This window comes from Dreissena polymorpha, chromosome 9 (genome assembly GCF_020536995.1).
Source record: "Dreissena polymorpha isolate Duluth1 chromosome 9, UMN_Dpol_1.0, whole genome shotgun sequence".
NCBI lineage: Eukaryota > Metazoa > Mollusca > Bivalvia > Myida > Dreissenidae > Dreissena > Dreissena polymorpha.
The window spans coordinates 59,538,101-59,550,886 of record NC_068363.1 but is presented as its reverse complement, the minus strand read 5'-3'; the positions used below and the strand labels follow the sequence as shown (position 1 = coordinate 59,550,886).

The window sequence follows — 12,786 nt, the reverse complement described above, 5'->3', positions numbered from 1 at the left end:
TAAAGGGATAATCAATGTTGTTTAGTCCCAGTAAGGGGGCATGTAGGGGCTGCTGGCAGTGGCTCCTTTAGTTATCTGCAATCATTATAATACTTCAGGAACATGTTAGTGGGCATAAAAGGAATGTTGAGTTGTTTTCAGTGTAATTGGTCTGCTTAGAAAAAGTATAGGCTTCGGTTGAATTCAGCTCAGCCAGGCTGATTATTGGACAACACTTTCCAAATAAACTGGATGTTCATTAACCCTTTTTTGCCTAGCTTCTAGAAAAAAGGACTTTGCAAACAGCGTAGACCCAGATGAGACGCCGCATGATGTGGTGTCTCATCAGGGTCTGCGCTGTTTGCTCGAAGGAATTTTAGTAAGTAATATTCTAAATATAGAAATAAATATACTAGACATCCCTAAATTTGGAAATAAATTTATCCAATTTAGAAGGATGGGAGAGTCCACTGGGCATAAATGGGTTAAGAAGAGAATTCCTTTAAATGAAAAATTCCATTCAAGGGTAATGTGCTGTCCCTGACTGTTGCTGCCTTGGATAATCTGCAACAACACTTTACACACATGCATTAAGCCCCATTTTCCCATAGAGCAAGACTCCATGTTCAGACTGCCTCGTTGATGGAGCTGCTGATGACAGTTTGTGTCACACTTAGGTGACAGTGTGAAAGTTTCAGTCTGGCACATTCTGGTGCGTCAGTACATTTTGCAGCAATAGTCAATGGATAATTGCGTCACCTTCCCTCCCCTGGTCCCCCCTTTACCCTCCCCCTTGCGGTCAGGCATGAGTGTTACAACGTTGGTTTGTTTTTAAAGTGGATTATGTGGCGGTTGTTCGCCAGACTGTAAGTTGAGATTTATAGACACGTTACATTTGTCTGATGACCACACATGAGACCGGTCAATGATCTTATGAATGAGAAGGGCTTGTGTCTGCCGCATTTGCTTTCATTCATGTGGTGGAAAACAGTACAATATGTGTTTCAAGTTGCACTGTATCTGCATGCACTTGATTTGTGTCTGGAATAAAATCATGCATGCTTAACTTATTTTACGTGTTTGGCTTGAAAACCTGCAATGTGGACATGAGACATTATAAGTGTTATGTTATGCTGGGTTGAAGTAAGCACTGAAGAGAATATTGACAATACAAACAAAAAATAAATCCAATAAAATTAAAGGAAATAATATTCAGAGAGAGAAAAGTTCAAATTTGGCAGTCATGGGAATACTTTGGCAGAAAAAGGTGAAATTGGATTTGTCTATATAAGTCGAGTTCTGAGAAAACTGGGCATAATGCATGTGTGTAAAGTGTAGTACCAGATTAGCCTGTGCAGTCCGCACAGGCTAATCAGGGACTACACTTTCTGCTTTTATGACATTTTCATTTAAATGAAGTCTCTTCTTAGCAAAAATCCAATTAAGGCAGAAAGTGTCATCCCTGATTAGCCTGTGTGTTTTAAGCCCAGTTATCTCAGAACACGACTCATTTGGTAACCTATTGTTTTGTTTTGTTTTATTTTGATAATTATTTGTTTATGTTTTTAGTGGAAAAAATATTTATTTATCATTGTTTATTTGAAAAAACATCCTGTTTTGAGTTCAGATTTGTATGGTTATTCAACCATATTTTAACTACAATTACTTCTGTATTATGAGCAGCACCAATAGAATATATTGTTCAAGGTAATTTGGCCCCAACAAATTTTGGGTCAGCTAGTTTGCGCCCCTAAAAATTGGTCCATTGTCTTTATCATGAGAGGCAAGTGTAGAGCACAATAAAAAATAGTGTGCCGATATTTGTTGAATATTTCTTCCGAATGCATTCAGCTTATTAAATGACACCATTTTGAACTATAAACTGTTAAGCAAAAAATATATAAAGTTTTGAAATATGTAGACTTAACCAAAATGAATAGAAATTCTGTTTGATAAAATTCAGATGCAGGTTAAAAAAAAACAGGCAAAAATATCATGTAACAACATTTAGATGAGGGGAATCCAAGGACCATCAGATCAATTTGTTGTTGCCTAATTGATCAATCATGTTATTTTTGTTTCTTGTTGAAATTAAATTTCTGATAAAAAATATTGATTACATTTTCATGTCAAAGGCTTGAAAAATTGGAGATTTGCACACGATGTTTCCAGAATAATTTCACTTAAAAATTCTTTGAGTGATAGTTAGTTTTGTTTTTGTGGTCTTTTAAAATAATGATTAAACTGCTTTTCATGTGAATGTTTTCAAAATGTTAATGTGTCTGTTAGTGCATTTAAAATTTTAATGACGTCAATTAAAGCATACATTAATTTTAATGGCAGTACAAATTTAGCGATGTTTTGCACTTACAGTAATGTTGTACAGATTAAAGCAAATTGGATCTCGGTTAAACTTGTATATTCCTACCTTTATGTAATTACTTTTGTCACCAAGAAATAATGGATGCACTTCAAGGAGATGCTAGAGAAAAGCGGTTTATTGGCAAGGTGCATCATTATTTTTGTACGTTTTTTGTCATTTGAATTTTCAAGGTGATAACTCTGTCAAGGTTGGTCAAGCATAAAAAACCCAGACAAAATTTATGCAGACATAACAATTAACAGTTTATATAATTTTTTAAAGGTTTTTTAATGTGGTGCATTTTTTTTTATTTAGTTAAATCAACTTAGCACCAAGTTCTTTGTGTGTGTTCAAATGCTAGATCTTGAGACAGTCAGGCTAATGAAGGACCACATTTCAGCTTTTATGGAATTTAACCCATTCATGCCTAGCGTCCTGAAAAAAGGACATTGCAAACAGCGTAAACCCAGATGAGACCCCGCATGATGCGGCGTCTCATCTGGGTCTACGCTGTTTGCTTCAAGGAATTTCTGTAAGAATTGTTCTAAATATAGATATAAATATACTAGACATCCCTAATTTTGGAAATAAATTGATCCAACTTAGAAGGATGGGAGAGTCCACTAGGCATAAATGGGTTAAAGGAAGTCTCTTCTCAAGAAAAATCCAGCTTCGGCAAATAAATGGCGTCCCTAGTTAGCCTGTGCATTCAGGCTAGAACGACACTCAGGTCTTCTACATGCTTCAGGGTAACAAAATATTGACACCGTGGTCTGTGTGTAGTATTTGATAGAAACAATCTATGTCTGGCAATAATGATAAAAAATAGCTATAACAAAAGCAAAGAATTATTTGTGAAGTTATGGCTGTGTTTTTTTAGACTGTTCTAAATTCTTGAGGAGTGTTCTCTAATGAAAAGTTATGGCATTTTATTTTCTTTCTTGTAAATATACTACAGTGACATGTAGCTAAAGTATACATATATGTTGATATAAGAATGACTTTTTTAAGTCCCATATCACTCATTGTCTAGACAAAAAGGAAAAATTTAAACTAATACAGTACTTTTCTATTGATTTTGTAGACTTTATTTTTGCCTGCATCCAATTTCGCAAGGCCAAATCTGACCTGTTATTGTTCAGTCAAGTTGATTGACCTGTTGTTGTTCAGTCTAGTAAATTCAAAAAAGCGGCAGATATTGACTGCATCAGTATTGCAGTTTAAAAAAAAACACAAAACATATATATATAAAATTCAATAATTTTTTTTTCAATAATGGCCATTTTCATTATGCTCTTGGGGTCATGTAGTATGACCCAATGAAATTGTCCTTAGCACTCTTCCATTTTATTGTTACATATAACCTAATTCATTCAGACAGTCAGCGGTAAATGAACTTTTAATTAGCCATATAGACATTGTCATGGGCGGTGTAAGGTGATGAGTGCCGTGCCGCAATGTGCGTCATCAGCGCAGGAATGAATGCTTGTCTGTCTGCACTGGGAGACATCCGCAGAGTGCACAAATGTTGTAACCGATGTAGAAATGTTGAATGCAGATATATCTGTTGTGCCTTAAGCCCACAAGTGTGCTACACAGAGTGCAATGCATCATCATTCAATTTGTAACCATAAAACAGCTTGTAAGGTACATTCTGGCGGTTTGTACCTTTCTTGTTGACATGGTGTTCTTATTGGATATGATAAAGCTTCCTTAATTTATGAAATTCGGAGTGTTTGTTCCATATTATCATATTATCATAGTAGTAATCATGACAGATTAGCCAGTAATCAGAAATAGCACAAATATAGCGCAAATATAGCACCTCATGTTAGCCTTGTTCTGGGAAAAGTGGACTAAATGCATTGATGTTAAGTGTCATCCCAGATTAGCCTGTGCAGACTGCACAGGCTAATCAGGGATAACTTGTTGCCCTTTAATGGATATTTTAGTTTTAACTTTTAAGTAAAACAAAATCCATGTTAAGCCATTAAGTGTCGTCCCTGATAAGCACTTTAAGCACATGCATTATGCCAAATTTACCCAGTATGAGGCTCACACGGCCTTGTGCTGTCATTGCTGATCAGGCCCCACAAATACTTAACATTCTGAAGCCTAATCCTAGACACTCTCTTCATTCTGAAGCCTAATCCCTAAGATTCTGACTTCATTCTGAAGCCTATTCTTAGACTCTGTCTTCATTCTTAAGCCTAATCCTAGACTCTGTCTTCATTCTGAAGCCTAATCTTAGACTTTGTCTTCATTCTTAATCTTAGACTCTGTCTTCATTCTTAAGCCTAATCCTAGACACTCTCTTCATTCTTAAGCCTAATCCTAGACACTCTCTTCATTCTGAAGCCTAATCCCTAAGATTCTGTCTTCATTCTGAAGCCTAATCCCTAAGATTCTGTCTTCATTCTGAAGCCTAATCCTAGACACTCTCTTCATTCTGAAGCCTAATCCTAGACACTCTCTTCATTCTGAAGCCTAATCCTAGACACTCTTCATTCTGAAGCCTAATCCTAGACACTCTTCATTCTGAAGCCTAATCCCTAAGATTCTGTCTTCATTCTGAAGCCTATTCTTAGACTCTGTCTTCATTCTTAAGCCTAATCCTAGACTCTGTCTTCATTCTGAAGCCTAATCTTAGACTTTGTCTTCATTCTTAATCTTAGACTCTGTCTTCATTCTGAAGCCTAATCCTAGACACTCTCTTCATTCTGAAGCCTAATCCTAGACACTCTCTTCATTCTGAAGCCTAATCCCTAAGATTCTGTCTTCATTCTGAAGCCTATTCTTAGACTCTGTCTTCATTCTTAAGCCTAATCCTAGACTCTGTCTTCATTCTGAAGCCTAATCTTAGACTTTGTCGTCATTCTTAATCTTAGACTCTGTCTTCATTCTGAAGCCTAATCCTAGACACTCTCTTCATTCTGAAGCCTAATCCTAGACTCTATCTTCATTCTGAAGCCTAATCCCTAAGATTCTGTCTTCATTCTGAAGCCTATTCTTAGACTCTGTCTTCATTCTTAATCTTAGACTCTGTCTTCATTCTTAAGCCTAATCCTAGACACTCTCTTCATTCTGAAGCCTAATTTTAGACTCTATCTTCATTCTGAAGCCTAATCCTAGACTATATCTTCATTCTGAAGCCTAATCCCTAAGATTCTGTCTTCATTCTGAAGCCTATTCTTAGACTCTGTCTTCATTCTTAAGCCTACTCCTAGACTCTGTCTTCATTCTGAAGCCTAATCTTAGACTTTGTCTTCATTCTTAATCTTAGACTCTGTCTTCATTCTAAAGCCTAATCCTAAACTCTGTCTTCATTCTGAAGCCTAATCCTAGACTCTATCTTCATTCTGAAGCCTAATCCTAGACTCTATCTTCATTCTGAAGCCTTATCCTAGACTCTGCCTTCATTCTGAAGCCTTATCTTAGACTTTGCCTTCGTTCTTAAGCCCAATCTTAGACTCTGTCTTCATTCTTAAGCTTAATCCTAGACTCTGTCTTCATTCTGAAGCCTAATCCTAGACTCTGCCTTCATTCTGAAGCCTAATCCTAGACTCTGTCTTCATTCTGAAGCCTAATCCTAGACTCTGCCTTCATTCTTAAGCCTAATCCTAGACTCTGTCTTCATTCTGAAGCCTAATCCTGGACTCTGTCTTCATTCAGAAGCCTAATCTAGACTCTGCTTTCATTCTGAAGCCTAATCCTAGACTCTGCCTTCATTCTTAAGCCTAATCCTAGCCTCTGTCTTCATTCTGAAGCCTAATCCTAGACTCTGCCTTCATTCTTAAGACTAATCCTAGCCTCTGTCTTCATTCTGAAGCATAGTCCTAGACTCTGTCTTCATTCTGAAGCCTAATCCTAGACTCTGCCTTCATTCTGAAGCCTAATCCTAGACTCTGCTTTCATTCTGAAGCCTAATCCTAGACTATGCCTTCATTCCGAAGCCTAATCCTAGCCTCTGTCTTCATTCTGAAGCCTAATCCTAGACTCTGCTTTCATTCTGAAGCCTAATCCTAGACTCTGCCTTCATTCTGAAGCCTAATCCTAGACTCTGTCTTCATTCTGAAGCCTAATCCTAGACTCTGCTTTCATTCTGAAGCCTAATCCTAGACTATGCCTTCATTCCGAAGCCTAATCCTAGCCTCTGTCTTCATTCTGAAGCCTAATCCTAGACTCTGCTTTCATTCTGAAGCCTAATCCTAGACTCTGCCTTCATTCTGAAGCCTAATCCTAGACTCTGTCTTCATTCTGAAGCCTAATCCTAGACTCTGCCTTCATTCTTAAGCCTAATCCAAGACTCTGTCTTCATTCTGAAGCCTAATCCTAGACTCTGTCTTCATTCAGAAGCCTAATCTAGACTCTGCTTTCATTCTGAAGCCTAATCCTAGACTCTGCCTTCATTCTGAAGCCTAATCCTAGCCTCTGTCTTCATTCTGAAGCCTAATCCTAGACTATGTCTTCATTCTGAAGCCTAATCCTAGCCTCTGTCTTCATTCTGAAGCCTAATCCTAGACTCTGCCTTCATTCTAAAGACTAATCCTAGCCTCTGTCTTCATTCTGAAGCATAGTCCTAGACTCTGTCTTCATTCTGAAGCCTAATCCTAGACTCTGCCTTCATTCTGAAGCCTAATCCTAGACTCTGCTTTCATTCTGAAGCCTAATCCTAGACTATGCCTTCATTCCGAAGCCTAATCCTAGCCTCTGTCTTCATTCTGAAACCTAATCCTAGATTCTGTCTTTATTCTGAAAACTAATCCTAGACTCTGCCTTCATTCTGAAGCCTAATCCTAGACTCTGCCTTCATTCTGAAGCATAATCCTAGACTATGTCTTCATTCTGAAGCCTAATCCTAGACTCTGTCTTCATTCTGAAGCCTAATCCTAGACTCTGCCTGAAATATGAATTTTATTTGTCAATATTTTAAGTTCATGCTATGCTTGAAGACACCATTAGTTGTAGTGTCATGCAAAAATGGGACTTATGCCATATACAGCCAGAGTAGCACCAGCCAAAACTGTGCAATCCCTCATTCTGGTTAGTAGCTACGCTGTCTGCTTTAAAGTCATGCAAGGTTTCATGGTCTCATTTCTGGACAAGGTAGCTCCAGACTGCGCAGATATGAGGGCTTGTGGTAAAATTATCCTATTACACTCAAATAATCAGTATTGGTCCCACCCAGTAACTAAATCCTTGTTGTTATTCATGTAATGAATATTTGTCTACAGTTGCAGACTTCTCAATGGTGTTTTGACTGCGGAAAAGGCTGTGAACTGGTTCATTAGTCTGCTTTTTCCATTCATGTTCTCAAGTATCAGCTTCAGATGTACCGCAAGAAAACTGCAAAAAATGTGTACCAAATCAGACTCTAGGTGACAGATTTCATTATGGTTTGTAGTGGTCTGTTGTTGAAGTATTAACTGTAATATATGTGGAACAGATGTGATGCTTTACATTTCGATATTAAATTACAACATTTCACCTCTAGCCCTCAGAATCAGCTGCTCTGTTCTGGGTGAGAGTTTTTATGTCCCCCACTATAGTAGTGGGGGACATATTGTTTTTGCCCTGTCTGTTGGTTGGTCTGTTGGTTGGTTGGTTGGTTGGTCTGTTGGTTGGTTTGCGCCAACTTTAACATTTTGCAATAACTTTTGCTATATTGAAGATAGCAACTTCATATTTGGCATGCATGTGTATCTCATGAAGCTGCACATTTTGAGTGGTGAAAGGTCAAGGTCATCCTTCAAGGTCAGAGGTCAAATATATGTGGCCAAAATTGCTCATTTTATGAATACTTTTGCAATATTGAAGATAGCAACTTGATATTTGGCATGCATGTGTATCTCATGGAGCTGCACATTTTGAGTGGTGAAAGGTCAAGGTCAAGGTCATCCTTCAAGGTCAGAGGTCAAATATATGTGGCCCAAATCGCTTATTTTATGAATACTTTTGCAATATTGAAGATAGCAACTTGATATTTGGCATGCATGTGTATCTCATGGAGCTGCACATTTTGAGGGGTGAAAGGTCAAGGTCATCCTTCAAGGTCAGAGGTCAAATATATGTGGCCCAAATGGCTTATTTTATGTATACTTTTGCAATATTGAAGATATACAGGCATACAAGTATCATTGGTTTGCTATTTGGAAATAAAATTGCCTTGATTGGCTGTTGTTTTGAAAGGTTTTCATGTTTTGGACAAATATATAATTCTTGATATAAATTCTACTTCTAAAGACTACTTGTAATCTTATAGATATGAAAATGAAAGTTAACATGCATCAAAATTAAACTTTCATCTACATCTTTTTTGCTAGCAGATGTACAAGTGCAGGTTACGAGAGGTATGACTGCTAATTAAAGGGGGATTACTCACTGTCTGTGCTATGACAGCTAATTGAAGGAGGATTACTCACTGTCTGTACTATGACTGCTAATTTAAGGGGGATTACACACTGCCTGTGCTATGACTGCTAATTGAAGGGGGATAACTCACTGTCTGTACTTTGACTGCTAATTGAAGGAGGATTACTCACTGTCAGTACTATGACTGCTAACTAAAGGGGCATTACTCACTGTCTGTGCTATGACTGCTAATTGAAGGGGGATTACTCACTGTCTGTACTATGACTGCTAATTGAAGGGGGATGACTCACTGTCTGTACTTTGACTGCTAATTGAAGGAGGATTACTCACTGTCTGTACTATGACTGCTAATTGAAGGGGGATTACTCACTGTCTGTACTTTGACTGCTAATTGAAGGAGGATTACTCACTGTCTGTGCTATGACAGCTAATTGAAAGAGGATAACTCACTGTCTGTACTATGACTGCTAGATGAAGGGGGATTACTCACTGTCTGTACTTTGACTGCTAATTGAAGGGGGATTACTCACTGTCTGTACTTTGACTGCTAATTGAAGGGGGATTACTCACTGTCTGTACTATGACTGCTAATTGAAGGGGGATTACTCACTGTCTGTTCTATGACTGCTAATTAAAGGGGGAGTACTCACTGTATGTACTATGACTGCTAATTAAAGAGGGATTACTCACTGTCTGTGCTATGACTGCTAATTAAAAGGGGAGTACTCACAGTCTGTACTTAGACTACTAACTAAATGGGGATTACTCACTGTCTGTACTTTGACTGCTAATTTAAGTGGTATTACTCATTGTCTGTACTATGACTGCAAATTAAAGGGGGATTATTCACTGTCTGTACTATGACTGCTAATTAAAGGGGGATTACTCACTGTCAGTGCTATCACTGCTGATTAAAGGGGGATAACTTACTGTCCTTACTCCAAAGTTTCGCAGCTTTCTGCCTTATCATGCTCAGTCAGTCAGCCAAATCCATAGGACAAACCTTGGTTTTAGGCACGGTTTGCGGGTAGAACATGATGAGCCTGGGCTTGCACCTGATGGGTGGAGAAGGGAATCTCCTACCACAGACCCTCACCATCCCTCACCTGTGGGCATCTGTGAAACATTGACATTGTTCTTTGATCTTTACCTGAGACTGCTTTGAAAACTATTCAAAGAGGATATTTGGAATCTGCATCAATGGGAAATCCTTATATATTTTTGGGGCTTGCAATTAAGAAGCTTTTTCTGATAGTTATACTTAATATAATGAGTTGTATGGATTTGCTCAAAGTCTAGCCATAGGCTAATTGTATGTCTTTGCTCTGAAAATATCAGTATGATGAATAATAAATGCATATGTTCAAACAAAATTCATGATTTCATAGGATATGTGTGTTCATTGAATTGAAGGGTATGCCATGCTTTATTGCTATGTTTGGAATCAACAATCATAAAGACGGTTGCATCATATTCATCAAAATGTTCTGTCAATTTTGCATGATGTGTCATGCATTGGCAACGAGACAAGTGGAATTTGGGCGTATGATTTTCTGATTGACAAATTCTTTATCAAGTTGTACTGCATTGTGACATAAGGGACCATCGTAGAGTGCACTGTGTTGGGTCTGCATGCACTTTCAAGGTATAATCTACTGTATTAGTAATGCACTGCAGTTTTCAAAGGCATGCATGTGCATACCCCAGACATTTCATTATTAATTCATAGAAGCTGCTCAAGATACAAATAACTCATTTCTGCATTGATAATTTCTCAAGTGCAAACAAGTTTAACCAGCTTTGAATTGCAGATAATGATCTCAATTCACACCAACAGTCCGTGCTTTCAGTGAATCTATGGGGACATGGATGTAAGTGGTTGCGACTAAGTGCATGAATTCAGTGTTGGGAAAGGAAGTATGATTTGCTTATGCTTTAACAGACTTTTAACTTAAAAAATATTTCTAATTCTACCCACACGTTCCATACATTTAGAAATGTAAATTGTCTGCTGTACAATTAATTTTAATACAGACCAAAGCAATACTGCACATTTTTCTATATATAGAGCACTTTAAGTGTTATTTATGGAGACCATTGTCATAAATTGTATGGCAAATTGTGTTATTTTGTTATCTCATGAGGTGTTGACATTGTTATTTTCTATTAACTGTGAGTGTCTCATGTAAATCAATATTAGTGAGTCGTGCAAAGGAATGATTTTGTGAACAAAGTCTGCACTTACCATAAAAATGCAGTCTTAAGTCGAGATTATTTTCCTCCAAAAACAGATTAAAATTATAGTCTCGACTTATGAGATCGTTCATGAAAAAAATTGAGGTAGATCATCCCCGCGTCGTGGTGGTAATGGTTGTTAAAGTTGTTTTTGTCATGAAAACTTGTTGATTTACAACGCAAAACGTCTTATTTGAACTAAAACGAATTACAGTCCACTCTCGTTATCTCGAAGTCGGCGGGAACAAGAAAAAATATCGAGATAACGAGAGTTCGAGATATCCGATTAGGCGTTTTCAAAGAAAAAATGAGACGAAAATTTATCTTGTTTTTAACATCTTAATACCTGCTAAGTGATCTAACTAAAGCCGTCACCGTGTGGCATAATACTCTCGTCCTGATATATACGTGTCTTACGAGGCACGATTACTTTTGCTATTTAAATGCTTAAAATGACGTTTTAAGTATTACAGAATTGCATGAACACATGCAGTTATAATTTTTCTAAACTGTCGAGTAAACGACGGTGTATATACGCAAAAATATAACTCAATGCATTTTGGAATGTTGTTTGTAAAAACAATTAGTCTTTCGGCAGGCTGTGTATTAATTGCAGTTAATTGATGTTAAAGTGACACTTAAAGTGACAGGCCTTAATCAAGTGTTAATGGCTAACGACATTACACACGTGTGATCATTGATGCAATTAACGGATCAATTTCCTACCGCACAGTATCGGGAGCAGCCGGGCGAAGCGGGACGGTGAAGTATCAAAGAAAAAGTTTCTCACCTTTTGCCGACACTGGAAAAGTTATTCGCACTTCGAGATAAACCACGGTAAATTCATGTTAAATCGCGACTCGGGACAAAATTTTATATCGACATATCGAATTATTCGACATAACGAAAATCGAGATAAGCGTTGTTTATTTATATAGATAAAGAAGGAAAAAAAATGGGACATTGAGCTTACTTCGACATATCGAGAATATCGAGATATCCGATGTCGAGATAACGAGAGTGGACTGTAATTTAATCATATTTTTTCAACTTCGCTTGTGCTTTATTTTAATAATTAAAGCCAAAGTTTAATGTAAGCAAGTGTTTTTTTTACTGCAAATGTAAACAAAGAGTCAGTCAAAGTCTTCCAAAAATGTGCACTCTGTGTGAATTGACAGTTTCAACGTCATCAAAGGAAAGCCACTTCCTGTCTGAAGCCATAAAGCGACAAATTTCTTGCCAACAAAATTGGCTACATTTGTCTAGCAATCATCATGCCCTACCAATCGTGTGTTTGTTCCTCAATGACAATCGTCTAATTAAATAAAAGCACGTGCATAGCTCTGCCTTTGAATCTTTTGCAGAGAACAGACGTGGAGTTTAACTGTTAATTGAGCAAGTGTTTTACGCAAGTTTAGTTCCGATTTGCCGAAATTATTCGGCCTTAACATTTAAACGACAAATACATTAATCAATGATTTTCCGAGAAATACCGATTGGTTCCGATTTACAAACTTTCTTTACAGTTCCTAACTATGGCGGACGCATGTGTTTACAAAATATAATTATGTTGGATTAATTTTACTAATTATCAAATTGCAAGGTAATACTATTTTTATCCTCTATAATATCGGGTTTGATTAATATAATTAACATGTTTAACAATAGAGTTGCATCACAGACTCGGTAATAAATTTGATGGGGTCTCAATTTTACTTGCACTGATTTTCCTATTGTCTGTAATTTTTACCCGACTTATGAAGTGCATATACACAAAATGTCACATTTTCGAACCATTTTTATACCCCAGACGTATGAGCGGGTAGACCTATGACTGA

The 12,786-nt window shown here is 37.3% G+C and overlaps 1 protein-coding gene across 7 annotated transcripts in view; it reads left to right on the top strand.

Annotated features, from left to right (window-relative positions):
• Positions 1–12,786, top strand: part of LOC127844276 (uncharacterized) — a 276,480-nt gene that overhangs the window by 249,211 nt on the left and 14,483 nt on the right. The gene's annotated exons all lie outside the window — the stretch shown is intronic.